The sequence below is a fragment of the Myodes glareolus genome, chromosome 7 (genome assembly GCF_982192425.1).
Source record: "Myodes glareolus chromosome 7, mMyoGla1.1, whole genome shotgun sequence".
Taxonomy (NCBI): Eukaryota; Metazoa; Chordata; class Mammalia; order Rodentia; family Cricetidae; genus Myodes; species Myodes glareolus.
In genome coordinates, this window is record NC_142032.1 from 75,242,455 (window position 1) to 75,257,073 (window position 14,619).

The window sequence follows — 14,619 nt, forward strand, 5'->3', positions numbered from 1 at the left end:
TCGCTGAGCAGCAGCAGCCACAGTCGCTTTCTGACTATGGCCATCACCTGACTAACCACTCCTGCTCCTGCTGCCATGCCTTCCCTGCACCTCTGGGAACTGTGAGCCAAACAAGTCCTTCTCTCCTTAAGGTGCTTTTTGTCAGGTGTTTTATCATAGCAATGAGAGAAGCAAAACACACACACACACACACACACACACACACACACACACGGTCAGGGGGAGCAACAGAGGTCATCCAAATTCTTGGTAATTACTGTGGGATAATGTTTTTGTATGCTGTGAGTGTGTTTTATTCCCACTGGTTAATAAAACAGCTGATTTGGCCTGTAGCAAGGCAGGATAGAGCCAGGTGGGAAATTCAGGCAGGGATACCAGGAGAGGAAGGACAGAGTCAGGGGAGATGCCAGGCAACCACTAGAGGAGCAAGTCATATTAGAGCAAAGGTAAAGCCATGAGCCACGTGGGAAAACATAGATAAATAGAAATGGGTTAATTTAAGTTATAAGAGCTAGTTAATAAGAAGCCTGAGCTAATAGGTCAATAGCTTGCAATTAATATTAAGCCTCTGGGTGGTTATTTTTAAAGCAGTTGCAGGGCCAAACAGGAGAAAGAAACCTCCCGTTACAGTTTATCCATGCTGTACTCTGATATCTCGTTGTGCTTCACAGTGTGCTTGGCTCTGGAGAGAGAGGTGCCATCTGTATGTGCCCCCTGAAGAGGAAGTGAAAGGAAGTGAGGGCCCCCCTTTCCTGGTGCTAATTGTGAAGCTTCAGCTCTCAGACAGACCAAGGAAACGTCGCTAAGACTTGAGTGGGTCCCGATGGATCCCTGGAAGTTCTTATCTGGGGTTCTGTAACTCAGACACTAGAAGGAGGCACCCTAGAGCGAGAAGATGTAGCTGTGGCATTGGGCAAGGGTCTGCTCTTGTCCCTCAGGCTTCCATTCCCCTGGTGTGAAATGAGGGGTGGGTCTGGATTGGACCCAGGGCAAACTGGAATTTTTCTGCCTCTTCAGGGTCTCTACAGATCTGGAAAGTCTAAGGTCTCCTCAGATTTCCACAGTTCTAGGAACTAGGGGGCCAAAACCTGAGAGTCACTTCTGTCTCTGAGCTTTGGCACAGGTATCTAACTGCAGAGACTGAGGGTCTCTGCAAAGGGAAGTCGCTGAGGTCCCTCTCCATTCCGGCAGAGGGAACTTGGCTTCCATGGGAAGCACTGATATTATGCCCAAGGAGACCAGGAAAAGAGCTCATCACTATGACTTAGGCTAGAACCCAAACTGTGCGGGACCAGGAGAAAGGCCTTCCAGGCAGCATCAAACGCTGAACATGGTCGGTCCCAAGACCCCACCACACACAGCAAAGGTATTGGGATCTGGGCTTCCCACATGTTCTGTAAGAACTTGATCTGGTCTACTTCACCATGGACATAATCTCCTCAGTGTGTTTTGGCTTTCCTAAGCCATAATGCAAGCTTTCGTTAGGAACTTTCTAGAAAGAACTCCTGGAAGTAGCAGTAAGTTGGTGAGGAATGTGAGCTCTTGGAGACAAAATAATAATAATAATAATAATAATAATAACAACACTTTGAACCCCAGTCCAGGAACTGCCTGGCTGATTGGCCACCTTATGACAGGAAGGAACCGTCATGGCGTCTCCATCAGAGTTGTGGATTGTGACGGTGGATGTGAACAACTGATCCAGTAACAGCTTGGAGGCAACGGCTTCGTGAATGGCAGCTGTTGCATTTATTACTCCAAGCCCTATACTTACAACGTCACGAGGCCTCTGCCGCAGCTGACAGATGGTGATAAATAATGCTGGAGAACGACCAAAGATCATATGCTCTCTGGTGCTGCCACTCCTGTCCCGTGCCACAAGGAGGCTGTCCTACATCAGTCCTTCAGCCAGATCGCTTCCACGGTGCAGCAAACAGCCACGTCCAAATGATGTCACCTCTGCACATCTACCTGGCGGATCCGTCAAAGCTCTCTCTCATATATGCCCAGGAACAGCCAACTCAATCCAGTCCAATAAAACCAGCGAGTCTGTACAATATGTAAAGTATATAAACAAAAGGCGCTAAGGAATCCTATCAAATGTTAGGATAAAGGTAGATTGCAGAGCAGAGAGAATCAGAGTTCAAACTTCCCCCTTGTGCCTTAGAGATGGCTCCGCTGGTAAAGGTGTTTGCTGCCAAACCTGATGACCTGAGTTTGATCCCAGAGACACACACAGTGGAAGCAGAGAACTGACTCTCACCAAGTGTCCTCTGACCTTGACACGCACCGCACGGCATGTACACACATCCTTACATACATACAAACACATACACTCAACAATGTAAATATACACATAGATAAATGTAATAATTAAAAGTTCACCTCTTGCTGGGACCCCACAAGAACTGTGTTCACAGTTAGGTACCCTGGGAAGGTGGTATTCAAAGATTTAGCGTGCTAAGCTTCGTGGGGTTAACTGCTCATAAATAGGGTACTCATTTTGGTCTGTTGTTGTTGTTTTTGCGTGGTTTGTGTGTGTGTGCAGAAGAGGACATTAGATCCCCTGGATCTGGAGCTACAGGCATTGTGAGCTGCCCCATATGGATGCTAGGACCCAAACTCCAGTCTTCTGTAGAAGCAGCAGGTGTTCTTGCTGACCTCTTGCTGTCTCTCCAGCACCAGTTTTTAGGGCACTCTTAATAACCAAAAAAAGATCTCTGTTTGAAGGAAAGAATATAGTCTGACTATTAGGAGAAAAATAAAGGACAGCGAGAGCTCTGCTGGGATTTGTCACAGCCCATCATCGTGACCGACTGTCTGAGGTCGGCTTGTGAAACCTCATCAGCATGCTTTACAAGAAGCCTGACAACTTTTGCAGAACCCTCACCCCAGAATTATGACATCAAAAATCACCTCAAGACGTCACCTTAGTGAATTCTCAGATTTTAACCACAATTTCTCCTATACTTTCTGGCCACAGGACTGGCAAGTAGATTTGCAAAGGATTGTGGGTCGTGAACAAAGCCTACAGTTGAGTCTTGTATATGAGGGGACCAAGGAGCGTGTAGAAGAGCAGGGGCAACGTGTTTAACTTATCCCTGGTACTTGGCCAAAGACAAGGTCACTGCACAAATGTCAGTGAAAAGCGGTTCCAGATAGGAAATTGCAAATAATGGTCCAATGCTGGGGTTTTTTTTTTTCGCCAAGAAACACTGAACAAAACAGTAAGTTTTTGTCTGCCGTGTCCGCGGGGCTCAATTTGCCACGCTAGCCGCGTGACGCTTAGAGCCATGCTTTATTGTCTTCTGCCTGCCCATTAATAGTAGCAGGAGGACAATGATTCAAAATAATTACAGAGGAGAAAGGTAGTAATTAGCAGTACAAATTAGCTATTAAATGATTCAGAAATTTCAAAGTGAGACGATGACCTTTTCACTTCTTATCTGGCAGTGACAAATTGGGTTCTGACTTGAGAGGAAAAAACAAAGCATTCCAACACATGATGGATTCCCTTCCCCTTCCCGTGGGTGACTGGGTCACGCTCATTAGAAACATGGTAGAAAGTGAATTTCAGGATGTTCCCTGCCTACCCGGAAAGTCATCTTCCTCTCCACACTCTGGGTGCCTTCTTGTCATGATAAGAGGGAAACCCAGGGAGGGCCTACAGCGTAGTATCTTATTTAATTAGTCCATGCTATCCTAATGCACACTTAATGGGTCATTTCCTGCTAAAACTTAAAGCTTTTGGCTAGAAGTTGGGGAGAATATCAGTGGGTAGAGCTCTCACTACACAGGTGTAAGGACCTGAGTAAGAATCCCCAGCTCATGCAAAGGCACACGTAGCAGCACGTCTGTAATCCCAGTGTCTCATGGGGAAATGAGAGTGGAGATGGGCTCCCAAGCAGCTAGCCAGCTAGCCTGCAGAGCAGCAAGCCTCAAAGAGTCCCTGACTCAACTTCTCTCTCTCTCTCTCTCTCTCTCTCTCTCTCACACACACACACACACACACACAGAGAGAGAGAGAGAGAGAGACAGAGAGAGAGAGAGAGACAGAGAGAGACACAGAGAGAGACAGAGAGAGAGAGAGAGAGAGAGAGAGAGAGAGAGAGAGAGAGTAACTAACTATACCCACGTGCCAGGTATTCCCAATCTTCACATCAAATATGGCATCAAAGTTCTACCCTGGGCAAATTTTCCTCTGAAACCCTTCCTGGGTTATTCTTACCATTTCACCTGCTCAATAAGAACAACCTGTTCTCAATCTTGTTCATATCTAACCTGATAAAAAGAAAACATAACAAAAAAAACTCCTCCTCTTAGGAAAAGCTCCAAAGATGCAAGTTTTTGCAGCTTGTCACGTAGCTCTTCGCACAGTTTTAACTCAGGACCTTTCTTTGCAAGTCAAAGCATAAAACGTATCCTTCTCCTGTGAAGCCTCTGGATCTTGTCACGAGAACACTTAGTGTCATGTTGTTGACACAGAGGAAAAATGCAATTATTTGTACGTCAGATCAGTGTGCGGACGCACCACTAATTCCTCCACCGCCAGCTCGGTTCCTGGGTGAGAAGAGAAGGAATTGCATTGAGGGCAGAGGATCTTAGATGTAATTTAAGCCATGCCCCTTTGCTCACCATGAAGGGGGAAGGCTCAGGGTAGAAATGGTTTGTCCGTGGTCCCTGCAGGGTGCAGCATAGGTCTCCATGCTCTGGTCAGCTCCTGGCTCGGAATCCAGTGCACACTATAATCTCACCCGTCTCTCTCCTGAGAGTCACTGATGTCCCCGTCCCTGTCCTCAAGCCACAGTCGCATCAACACCTGTCATCCACAGGGTCCATATTTGCAAATACGCTTTCTTGACAAATCAATACATCGGCTGCTCTCATGGCGATTCACAGGCGCAGAGTAGCAAAAGCTTTGGGTCTCCCCACTACATTTTCCAAGCCGAGGTTGAACAAGGCAATGTCCAGCTTCAGCCCTCCCACAGTAAGCAAGCATCCTTCTCAGGCTTACTCAATGTCACGGATTTTTGCATGCTGTACTTTGGGGTGAGATTTCACTCTCAAAATGGCAAAGCACTGAGCTGCTGTCTGGGGACCCAAAGGGCCTTGGAGGGAAAATGCCTGTGTCAGCCAAGCTTTGCACGAGTAGAGGTTACAGTACCGTAAGGTTACAGTCATGGTATTGTTGTGTGACTCCTGCTGGAGAGATATGAATAAATGCCTGTCCACCCCAGGCAGGGCACCAGCCACAGGTGATCCCGCCCCAGCCTGGCTTCGTGAACTAAGGGGTCCATTGGGTTATTTACAGAAGTCTGGGTGAAGGACTACCATGGGGGACTCAGAGGCAGCTTCATCACCAAAAAGCCCACCCCAGCCTGGGTGAGAGCTCACAAAAGTTGCACCCCTGGAAGTCCCTGTCCAGCCTGCAGGCAGCTCCACCCAGCAGTCTCCTCTCACAGCCATTATTCACTACTTCTATCAGCTTGAGAGAGGGGAATTCGTGAAGCTTGTAAGTTTCATGAACTTCTTGAGCCTTGTAAGGTCACTTCCCACATTTTACGAGCTTCCTCCTTCCCTCTAGAAGGGGATATTTCAATATGCAGGAAATATTCACCCAAGAAATAAATAGTAAAGAAAAAGTCTGACATAGAAATGTATACATTTTTAAAGTTCTGTGTTAACGGACTGATGACCACAGGCTTTGGGAACCTCACCCGTATTTCCCTAGGAGCAACAGTTTGGTGCTTGCTCTCTTAGTGTTCACAGAGACTTCACGGAAGATAACGACATGAATAAGGAACATATCTATATATCTAACACGGACTACAAAACAGAAGCACTATAATAATACAGAAAGGGCTGGGGAGGTGGCTTAACTGTTACAAGCATTTGCTGTTCTTACAGAGGACCAAAGTTCGCTTCCCAGCACCCACATTGCATAGCTCACAACCTCCTGTAACTCTAACCCTAGGGGATCAAATACCGTTTCCTGACTTCTGCAGGTACCTGCACATATGTGGTATATGCACACACACACACACACACACACACACACACACACACACACACACACACAGAGAGAGAGAGAGAGAGAGAGAGAGAGAGAGAGAGAGAGAGATTTCATTAGGCTCCCACCTCTCCCTTGCCAGATTCCTCCCGTTTCCTCTGCCTACCTGCCCTCCCCTGACAGAGGTTTGCTCTGACAGCCCTGTCTGGCTGTCTCTTTCCTATGCTTCCACCAAAGTCAAAAAGGACCTGGAAACTATTTTCTTCTTGTTCACTTTCTGCCTGGTTTCTCTATTGAGCAACAACCGCCAGGCGACACACCTGCCTTTTTCCCTAATGAATTCCCGACACACAGCATGGTGCCTGACATTTGTAAAGGCCTCAATAACTTGCTGTTAAATAATAAATAAATGAGACCATCAATTAGCACAAACAGCAGTCACTGAAACTGTTCACTCTTGCCCAGGGGCCATGGTAATCTTCCCTACATTGTTCCCATTTTAGTATATATGCTGTCGAGTGAGCACAGGACAGCTAGGACACAATACAGAGAAACCATGTCTCAGGGGGAGGAGAAAACACCTGTGTTCGCTCGTGACAGGAGCTCTGAGGTATTGATCAGATCCAGTGGGATGAGGCACTCTGTTTTGGGCAGACATTGTCTATCAATCCTGACACTTCACCATATACGCCTGGAGATATCATCTCTGGGACTGGTTCCAACACGACCATGTCGACAATGTGACATCTTATCTACAGGACTTTGTGATATTCTGCATTCAAAGCACTGGGCAGATTTCTCCAGTCAGGGGTGGCAGGGGTGGGGGAAGCTCACTCTGTCAACTGCTGTGAACAGTTGACCTTGGCTCTCCAGCTCCCAGTGGCTTAACCCCGACATGACTAAATCAAGAAATCCCACTTGCAAGACCTAAAAGCAGAATTTCCCAGGAAAGTGTCGCAAACGCATGCCGGAAGCTTTACATTTCTACTTCAGGTCCCTTCATTGTTTCATTTCTGTCCCCTCCCTGAGGGCATCTGTCCACAGGTTCGACACACAGCACAGCTGTCAGTCAGGTAAATTGAGCTTACAGAGGGCTTCAGTCAGTGTCCGCAATTACCAACACACACACACACACACACACAAACACACACGGCCCCACATCCCCCCACACACAGAGCAACATACACATGAAGACACACACAAACAGCAGCACACACAGAGGCAGACACACACGAACATCACACATACATACACACAGACACACACAAACAGCAGCACACATAAACACATGTGGACACACACAAACAGCAGCACGCAGACACACACAAACAGCAGCACACACACGCAGACACACACAAACAGCAACACACACAGACACACACAAACAGCAGCACACACATATGCAGACACACACAAACAGCAGCAAACATACACACACATGCAGAAACATACAAAGAGCAGTACACACACATGCAGATACACACAAACAGCAGCAAACATATACACACATGCAGACACACACAAACAGCAGCACACACACCTCTATTGTTGAGTTTCGAGAAGCAGATTGTGAAAAACCAAAAGCAGATTTTTAATTTTTTAGATGCTGCTAGGAAACAATTTGGTTTCAGATGATGCATTTTGGGGCTCAGAGAACTTTTCAGGCTTCGGGCTTTTTTTTAACAGCTCTTTCATCTTTAAATCATGTTAACCACCACCCCGGGCTTGGAGCATTGATTTTCACTTGTAATTTAGCAAATAATAAACAAGGTGGTGAAATGAAGGCATGTGTCAGCATGGCTCCAGGTCCATGGCTGGCACTGCACACCATCACACTTAATTTTCTAATTAAATTCTGCATGCAATTAGCATCAACCAATCAGAAATGGCTACTTAAGATTCAATCTGCATGCCTGAAGAAATAAACTTTTTATGTTACCAAGAGACACATTCAGCGATCTTTTGAAAACCTCTGCTCATCACTGACTGCCACTGGGACAAGACTTTTCCCACAGAGACCTGGGGAATACCTGACTGCCCAAGCCATCTCCTCATCCCTTGAGGATGCCCAGGACATACCTAAGCACAGGGAAAGTTGAGACCCCCTGAAGCTTTGGTCCTTGGAGTCTGGGGTGGGGGCGAGGATGAACTTACACTCTGCAGACTGTCTTGCAAGTGTTGTTTGTTATTCATGTGTCCAGCTGGACCACAAAACACCTTGAGTACAGAGGAGTGCCTGGATACTGCGCAGCCCCTGCCTTCTGAGCATACAGCAATGGCAACCATGCATAGCCCCCTAGAGCACAGGACACCTTCCCCTTCACACCGCTACAGTCAGCAGACACTAATGTAGAAAGTCCCTTCGTGTGGGCGCCCAAAGAAGTGAATTCCTTCCACCTTTACTAAAGGTCAGAGGATTCAGACCTGTTCTTGCTTCATAGCCTTCAAGGTCATATGAAAGAAGATTTGACCCAAGGCACGGCTACTAACAAGATGTTTTGACCTAGGATGTGGGTACTTGATGTCTTGGGTATTGAGAAAGGTTAATTACTTTGTTTTTTTTTTTTTGTATCTTGGTAAAGAAGCCTCTTGCCTTCCTCCTCCTCTTTGGATTGGGGGATGAAGCCTATGAGAATAAATGCAGGGCAAATCTCAGATGCCCTCCTGACTGTATCAGTTGTCTTTTGTCTATCTCTTTCTTAATCTTCATGTTTCCCTCCAAGCGGGGATGAATAAACCAGGTGGGGCCCCGCTGATGTTGTCTTCTGGAGGCCAGATACAGCGTCTTTGCACAGAATTCTTTGATCTCAAAAGCACATGCAAGTTAACTAGGCAAGAAAACCATGTCCTTATAGACCCTCATGGGTCCAAAAGTAGAAATTCTTCCCACAAGTCACAGTAAAAGATGCTATATCCCCAGGAATATAGTCATTCTATGAATGTGTCTGAGTTGTTTGTTTATTGGCCAGCTGCCTAGCACAGATGTCACATGAAAATAAGAAACTCAAAAAGATTTTGGCCATCCTGGGCCTGCATCCCCACCCAGCAAGAGTTGGCCAGATGAGCTCCTGTAACTAGACTGTGACCTTCCATTTGACCTCAGAGCCTCCTCTTCCCCATCAGCAAATACCAGCCAGTCTCATTGCTGTCCGCTCAACTGCAGACACGCAGGTACGAAACTTCATCGGAGGTTTTAAATGTGTCGCATTTAAAAGTGCATACTTCCATATGTGACACTTCAAAATAAGTCCTTTAAAATGACTCTCAGCATGCTGAAGAGAGGACTCAGTACCCTCTTCTCCAGGGGACATTAGTTCATTTCCCATCACCCGCATGGGCCACGCACAACCATCTATAACTGTAGTTCTAGGGGATGCAATGCCGTCTTCTGACCATGGAAGGCACTAGGCAAGCACGTGGTACACAGACATACATGCAGACAAAACATTCATATGCTTCTTTTCCTTTGAAACTCAGATCAGACACTTCTTGATCAACTTCAGGACTTTGCAAACCTCAGCAGAGCATTGCCTGTCGGCGTCCTGACTCCACAGATCTCGACTGCCATTGCAGGTCAGTGCTATGTCTCTCTAGTTCTCCTTGGCTAAGTCTGGACTTCTCTCTCAGACAGAGACAGAGACAGGGGACAGGATCCGGATCATCCTGACTCATAGAACAGAAGGACTTTGTAAAGTCTATTACCTCGGGAGATGGATAAGGAAAAAAGGGAGGAAAGCTGTTGGCCACTGCGCTGCAGAAACAGCAAACTGGATACACATTCAGTAGCAGATGAGAATGGAGGGGGAACCAGCATTGGGAGAAAGGAAGACACACAGTAAGATCTAGGGCTACATACCATTTATATAAACCCAAACCCAAATACATATCAAACAATACTAAACATTCCCAAGGATGCAGACAAATTAAAGGACACAGAGAAATTTCCTAGACATTTCCTGATTGGTGAGGGAAAGAGAAAAAACATGTTGAAGCACAGCCCTATGACAGGGGACACTGCTGAGGGTGACTCAAAGCTGCACCTGGGACCCAACGAGGGCAAGAATAAAACAGTAAAACCAAGCTCTCACCTCAGGAAGCTCCACCCACTGCTGCTCCACCCACTGCTGCCCCGCCCACCGCTGCCCCGCCCACTCTTGCAAAACTCGGAAGGAAAGGAAGAGAGAAGGAACCAGTCGCTCCCTTTGCAATCTTTTTTCTGGCAAATGAAAATCACAAGAAAATAAAAGCCAAGACATGGCAGGACACGGCCTCCTGAAAGTGCCCAGATACATTAGCTAAAGGTCACAAAACTGAGTCACTAACTTTGCTGTGCTATGAGACGCCCAAAGTCGAGTGTAGGCAGCCATGATGGCCCTTTCTTCCCTGTTTTCAACGTGTAACTCTGCCTGGCTGTCTGGCCACCAGTTTCGGTCAAGTGTGTCACTACTAATAGCATTACTTGATCCTCCCACCCCAAGTTATTGGGGTTTTTTTTTTCCACCTAAATACTGACTCTGTCCCTAAGTAATAATGTGGATGAAGTCATGACTTTGGCGAGCTAGTTTTATTATTCCCTTAAAAAATATTAAAATAAATTTAAAACTTTAAAAAATTTACAGAGCCACTTACGCTAAATCAAATTGTCTAATTTATTTGTTGCAGTTGATGTTTAGCATTAAATACACTAAGAGAGGATCAGGGCTCAAACATCGCATGACCATCTGGCTCTGGTGGACAGGTGAGCAGGGCAAATCAGCTTCCATCACACAGCCCACCCAGTCACTGTGTCTGTAGTGTGTGGCTGCCTGGGTGGTTCAAGGACGAGAAGAGGACAGTAACAAAAAACAGCATTCTGGGAGTGTCATGCTGAGGTCTGAAGCAGGTGACCATCAAGCCCACTTCAATTTCTTGATTATATTTCAGCCACAGTTACCCATCCATTACATATAGATATATTGCTCCCTGGTGTCTGAACATCAGGGCCAGGAAGCTGGTTTTACATTCATAATTTAACAAGGTGCTTGACACAGTGATTCCAAGAAAGAGTTCCTTGGTGGCAGACAGAACGCTGAACCTTTAACCTCTAAACTCCAACACACAGCAGAGAGAACACTGTGTGACTACCGGAGGCAGTTTAGTGCAAGAAGCAGTAACATCAACAAAGCTGGGAGGAGCACAAGACTATCTCCTGGGAACATGTGTCTCTCTTAAACCAAAGCAAAACTAAGAAACACTGTCACAGATAACACCCTGAAAACACAAGGGGTGGAACTAGCGATTTTTTTGCTGAGCAAGGAAAGAGGTTAAGGAAACTCTCAGAAAGCTAGAAAAAATACTCCCCTTGGGCTACATACATGGAAGCACAGAGACAAACAGATTCAGAATACAGGAAAAAAAAACATTGAAAACAACACACTACACAATTAAAATTCAGAATGACAGACAGAAAAAGGGATGGCTATCTCCTAAGTCGCTGAGTCTAGAAAAGATGACCTATTACACCATAACCTTTCAAACAGTATCCTGGGGAGGGGCGAACACAAATAATGTACGAAATGGAAAATGAGGAGGGGACAAAGGAAACGGAGCTGCAAAGCAGACATGATGTCCAGAGTCGATAGTGATTTACAGGACAGTGACTGACTGATGACACCAGCTGGCCGTAAACTCTGGACACACACTCTTACTGTTTATAACACGAACACATTTTGTCAGATCGATCCCCAGCACTGACATGAGGCAGGTTGGGAAATGTGTCCTTATAGTGAGTGGTCAGAGAACGCACTCGCCATGGCCAAGAGAGGGTGCATTAGCTTTCATTACTGACGTAACAAATCTCCACAAGCTTAATGATTGAAAGCATCACCAGTCACATCATCCCTGTGGATAGCCCCGTGTATCAGAAATCCAGGACAGACTTCCAGCCCTGAAATCAGATGGCTGGTAAAGTATATTCCTGTCTGGAAGATACGGGTCGAGAATCTGTTTCTTTCCCTGTTCTGGAGAGGCCACCTGTGTCCCCTGGGTCCACAGCCAAAAGAGTCTTCTTGGACCACCATCTTTCTGGGGTTCTTCCTGTCTCTCCTTCACTGTGACTACATTCAGCCCATTTACACAAATAAGGGAAGCGTCCTTGTTTGAGGTCAGCTGATCAGTGACCTTCTTTCCCCTAGCAGTATTTCTCTAACAAAGTCACAGATCCCAGGAATTAGAACCCGGCACTGGGGGGAGGAAGAGCAATATTCTGCCCCAATCAGATGTCGTAATCACTCGGTGAGAGGAATACAGATTTTCCTAACCTGTTCACTATTGTAATTAGTCTTATTTTTCAACCTGACTGGATTGGGAGACACCTAGGAGATTAGTAGAGCACACTTCCGCGTGTGTCTGTGAGGACATTTCTGGAGAAGACTGACATATGAGGCAGCAACTGAAGGAGGGTGTGGGCAGCACCATCCAAGGGCCTGGGAGCTTAGCCGGAGAAAACACGGAGGACAATGTCATCTGTGTGCCAGAAGCTCCGCCCACTCTTTCTGAACCAGTGGGCCCATTGCTGCTGCCATTAATTTCCTTTAGCCTCTCAACAAAGACCCAACCACAACACTCCAGGAGCTTCCAAGCTTCCGGCCTTGACTGGGACAGAAGTATTAGTCTTTCTTGCTCTGAAGCTACCAAATTCTTGAAGTAAGCAGCTCCCAGGGCTCTGCCTTCCCAGAGTGAATTGCCCAATCTGCTGGTATGTAGGCCAATACAGTGAATGACTAACTAATTGATTATTGAGACAGGGTTTCATGTAGTCTAGACTGATCTCAAGCTTTAGATAGTAGATGATGCCCTTAAACTTCTGATCCTCCTACCTGAACTTCCTGAGTGCTGGAATTACAAGCATGTTACGACATCCTCAGTTTATTCAATGCCAGAGATCGGGCCAAGGGATTTCTACACACTAGGCAAGTTGCATCCCAGTCCCCAAATGTAATTATATAATTATCTACATACTCTATTGGTTCTGTTCCTCTAGAGAACCCTCACTAATATATTACTGATGTGTTCAGTTTCCTTTACTTGCATCAACGTGCATTTAAATATGTCCTCTCAGCCTGCTGAAGCAAGCCTGTGTAATGACCCATGGAATGTAAAGGCGAGTAACTGATTGTTCAAGCCTCACAGATGAAAATAAACCAAAGCCAAGAGTCTCCTTGAGGCTCCCACTACCTACAGTTCTGATCTTTCCCCGGGACCATCATTTTCCATCCGACTCACAAGGAGTAAGCAGCTAGCCTGGACATGACAAAATGACTGGATTCCTATGGTAATAACCCGGTCAGACAAAGCTCTGTTGTCCAGCTAAGGTGAGGGCTATTGGTTAAGCAAGCCTCCGACACACAGCTTCTGCAAGGGGCCTTGTGGAGTGGGCATTTTCGCTGGGCAGTCAACCAGCTTCCAAATAAAGTCACGGAGGCTTATTATTAATTATGAATTCTCGGCCAGAGCTTAGGCTTGTCCCATTAGTTCTTTTAACTTAATTTAACCTGTTTCCAGTCATCTACATTTTTTTGTTTTATTTTGCTTTTTATTTTTCCATTCAAAAATGTACACTTCCTCCCCTCTTCCTATTCCCCTCCCACTCCCACACTCACGCCCCCTCCCTTCCCCTCCCTGCTTGAGAGAGGGCAGGGAACCCTGCCCTGTGGGAAGTCCAAGGCCCTCCGCCCTACATCCAGGCCTTGGAAGCTGTGTATCCAAATAGACTAGGGTCCCAAAAAGCCAGTACATGCCGTAAAAACAAGTCCCAGTGCCTTTATCAATGGTTTCTCAGTCAGCCCCCATTGTCAGCCAGTCCAGTTTGATCACATGCTCGTTCAGTCCCAGTCCAGCTGGATTTGGTGAGCTCCCATTAGAACAGGCACACTGTCTCAGTGGGTGGACCAACCTCTCACGGTCCTGACTTTCTTGTTCGTCTTCTCCCTCCTTCTGCCCTTCAATTGGACTTTGAGAGCTCAGTCTTCTATCTTCATCAGTCTCTATCTTCATCCATCGCCAAATGAAGATTTTATAGTGATATTCGAGATAATCATCAGTGTGATAGTGGGGCAAGGACAGTTCAGGCACCCTCTCCTCTCCTGTCCAAGGACCTAGCTGGGGATATCCCCGTGGACCCCTGGGATCCCCTCTAGAGCCAAGTCTCTTACCAACCCTAAAATGGCTCCCTTAATGTAGATGTCTTCTTCCCTGCTCCTATATCCGCCCTTCCTCCATCTCCACCCTCCCATTCCTCCAAACTCTTCCCAGTCTTTTCCTTTTCCCTTCCCTCTCCCCCTCTCCTCTTCCTTCAACCCCACTCCCATACTCCCAAAACATTATTCTGAGTGAGATAACCCAGACCCAAAAAGATGAATATGGTATGTACTCACTCATTAGTGGGCTCTAGCCATAAACTAAGGGCATTAAGCCAATAGTTCACAAGCCTAGAGAAGCCAAATAACAAGGTGAACTCAAGGAAAAACATATATAGATCCTCCTGGAAATTGGAAGTATTCATCTACATTTTGCCTCGGGATTTTTACCTTTCTTTCATTCTGTATGTCCTCCTTTCCTGCTTCATCTGT

The 14,619-nt window shown here is 46.3% G+C and overlaps 1 non-coding gene across 1 annotated transcript; it reads right to left on the bottom strand.

Moving 5' to 3' along the window:
* Positions 1 to 6,430: 6,430 nt before the first annotated feature.
* LOC125413730 (U6 spliceosomal RNA) lies at positions 6,431 to 6,536 on the bottom strand. Its single transcript, XR_007236011.3, has one exon. It is a non-coding gene; the product is annotated as a U6 spliceosomal RNA (small nuclear RNA).
* Between the last annotated feature and the right edge of the window lie 8,083 nt (positions 6,537 to 14,619).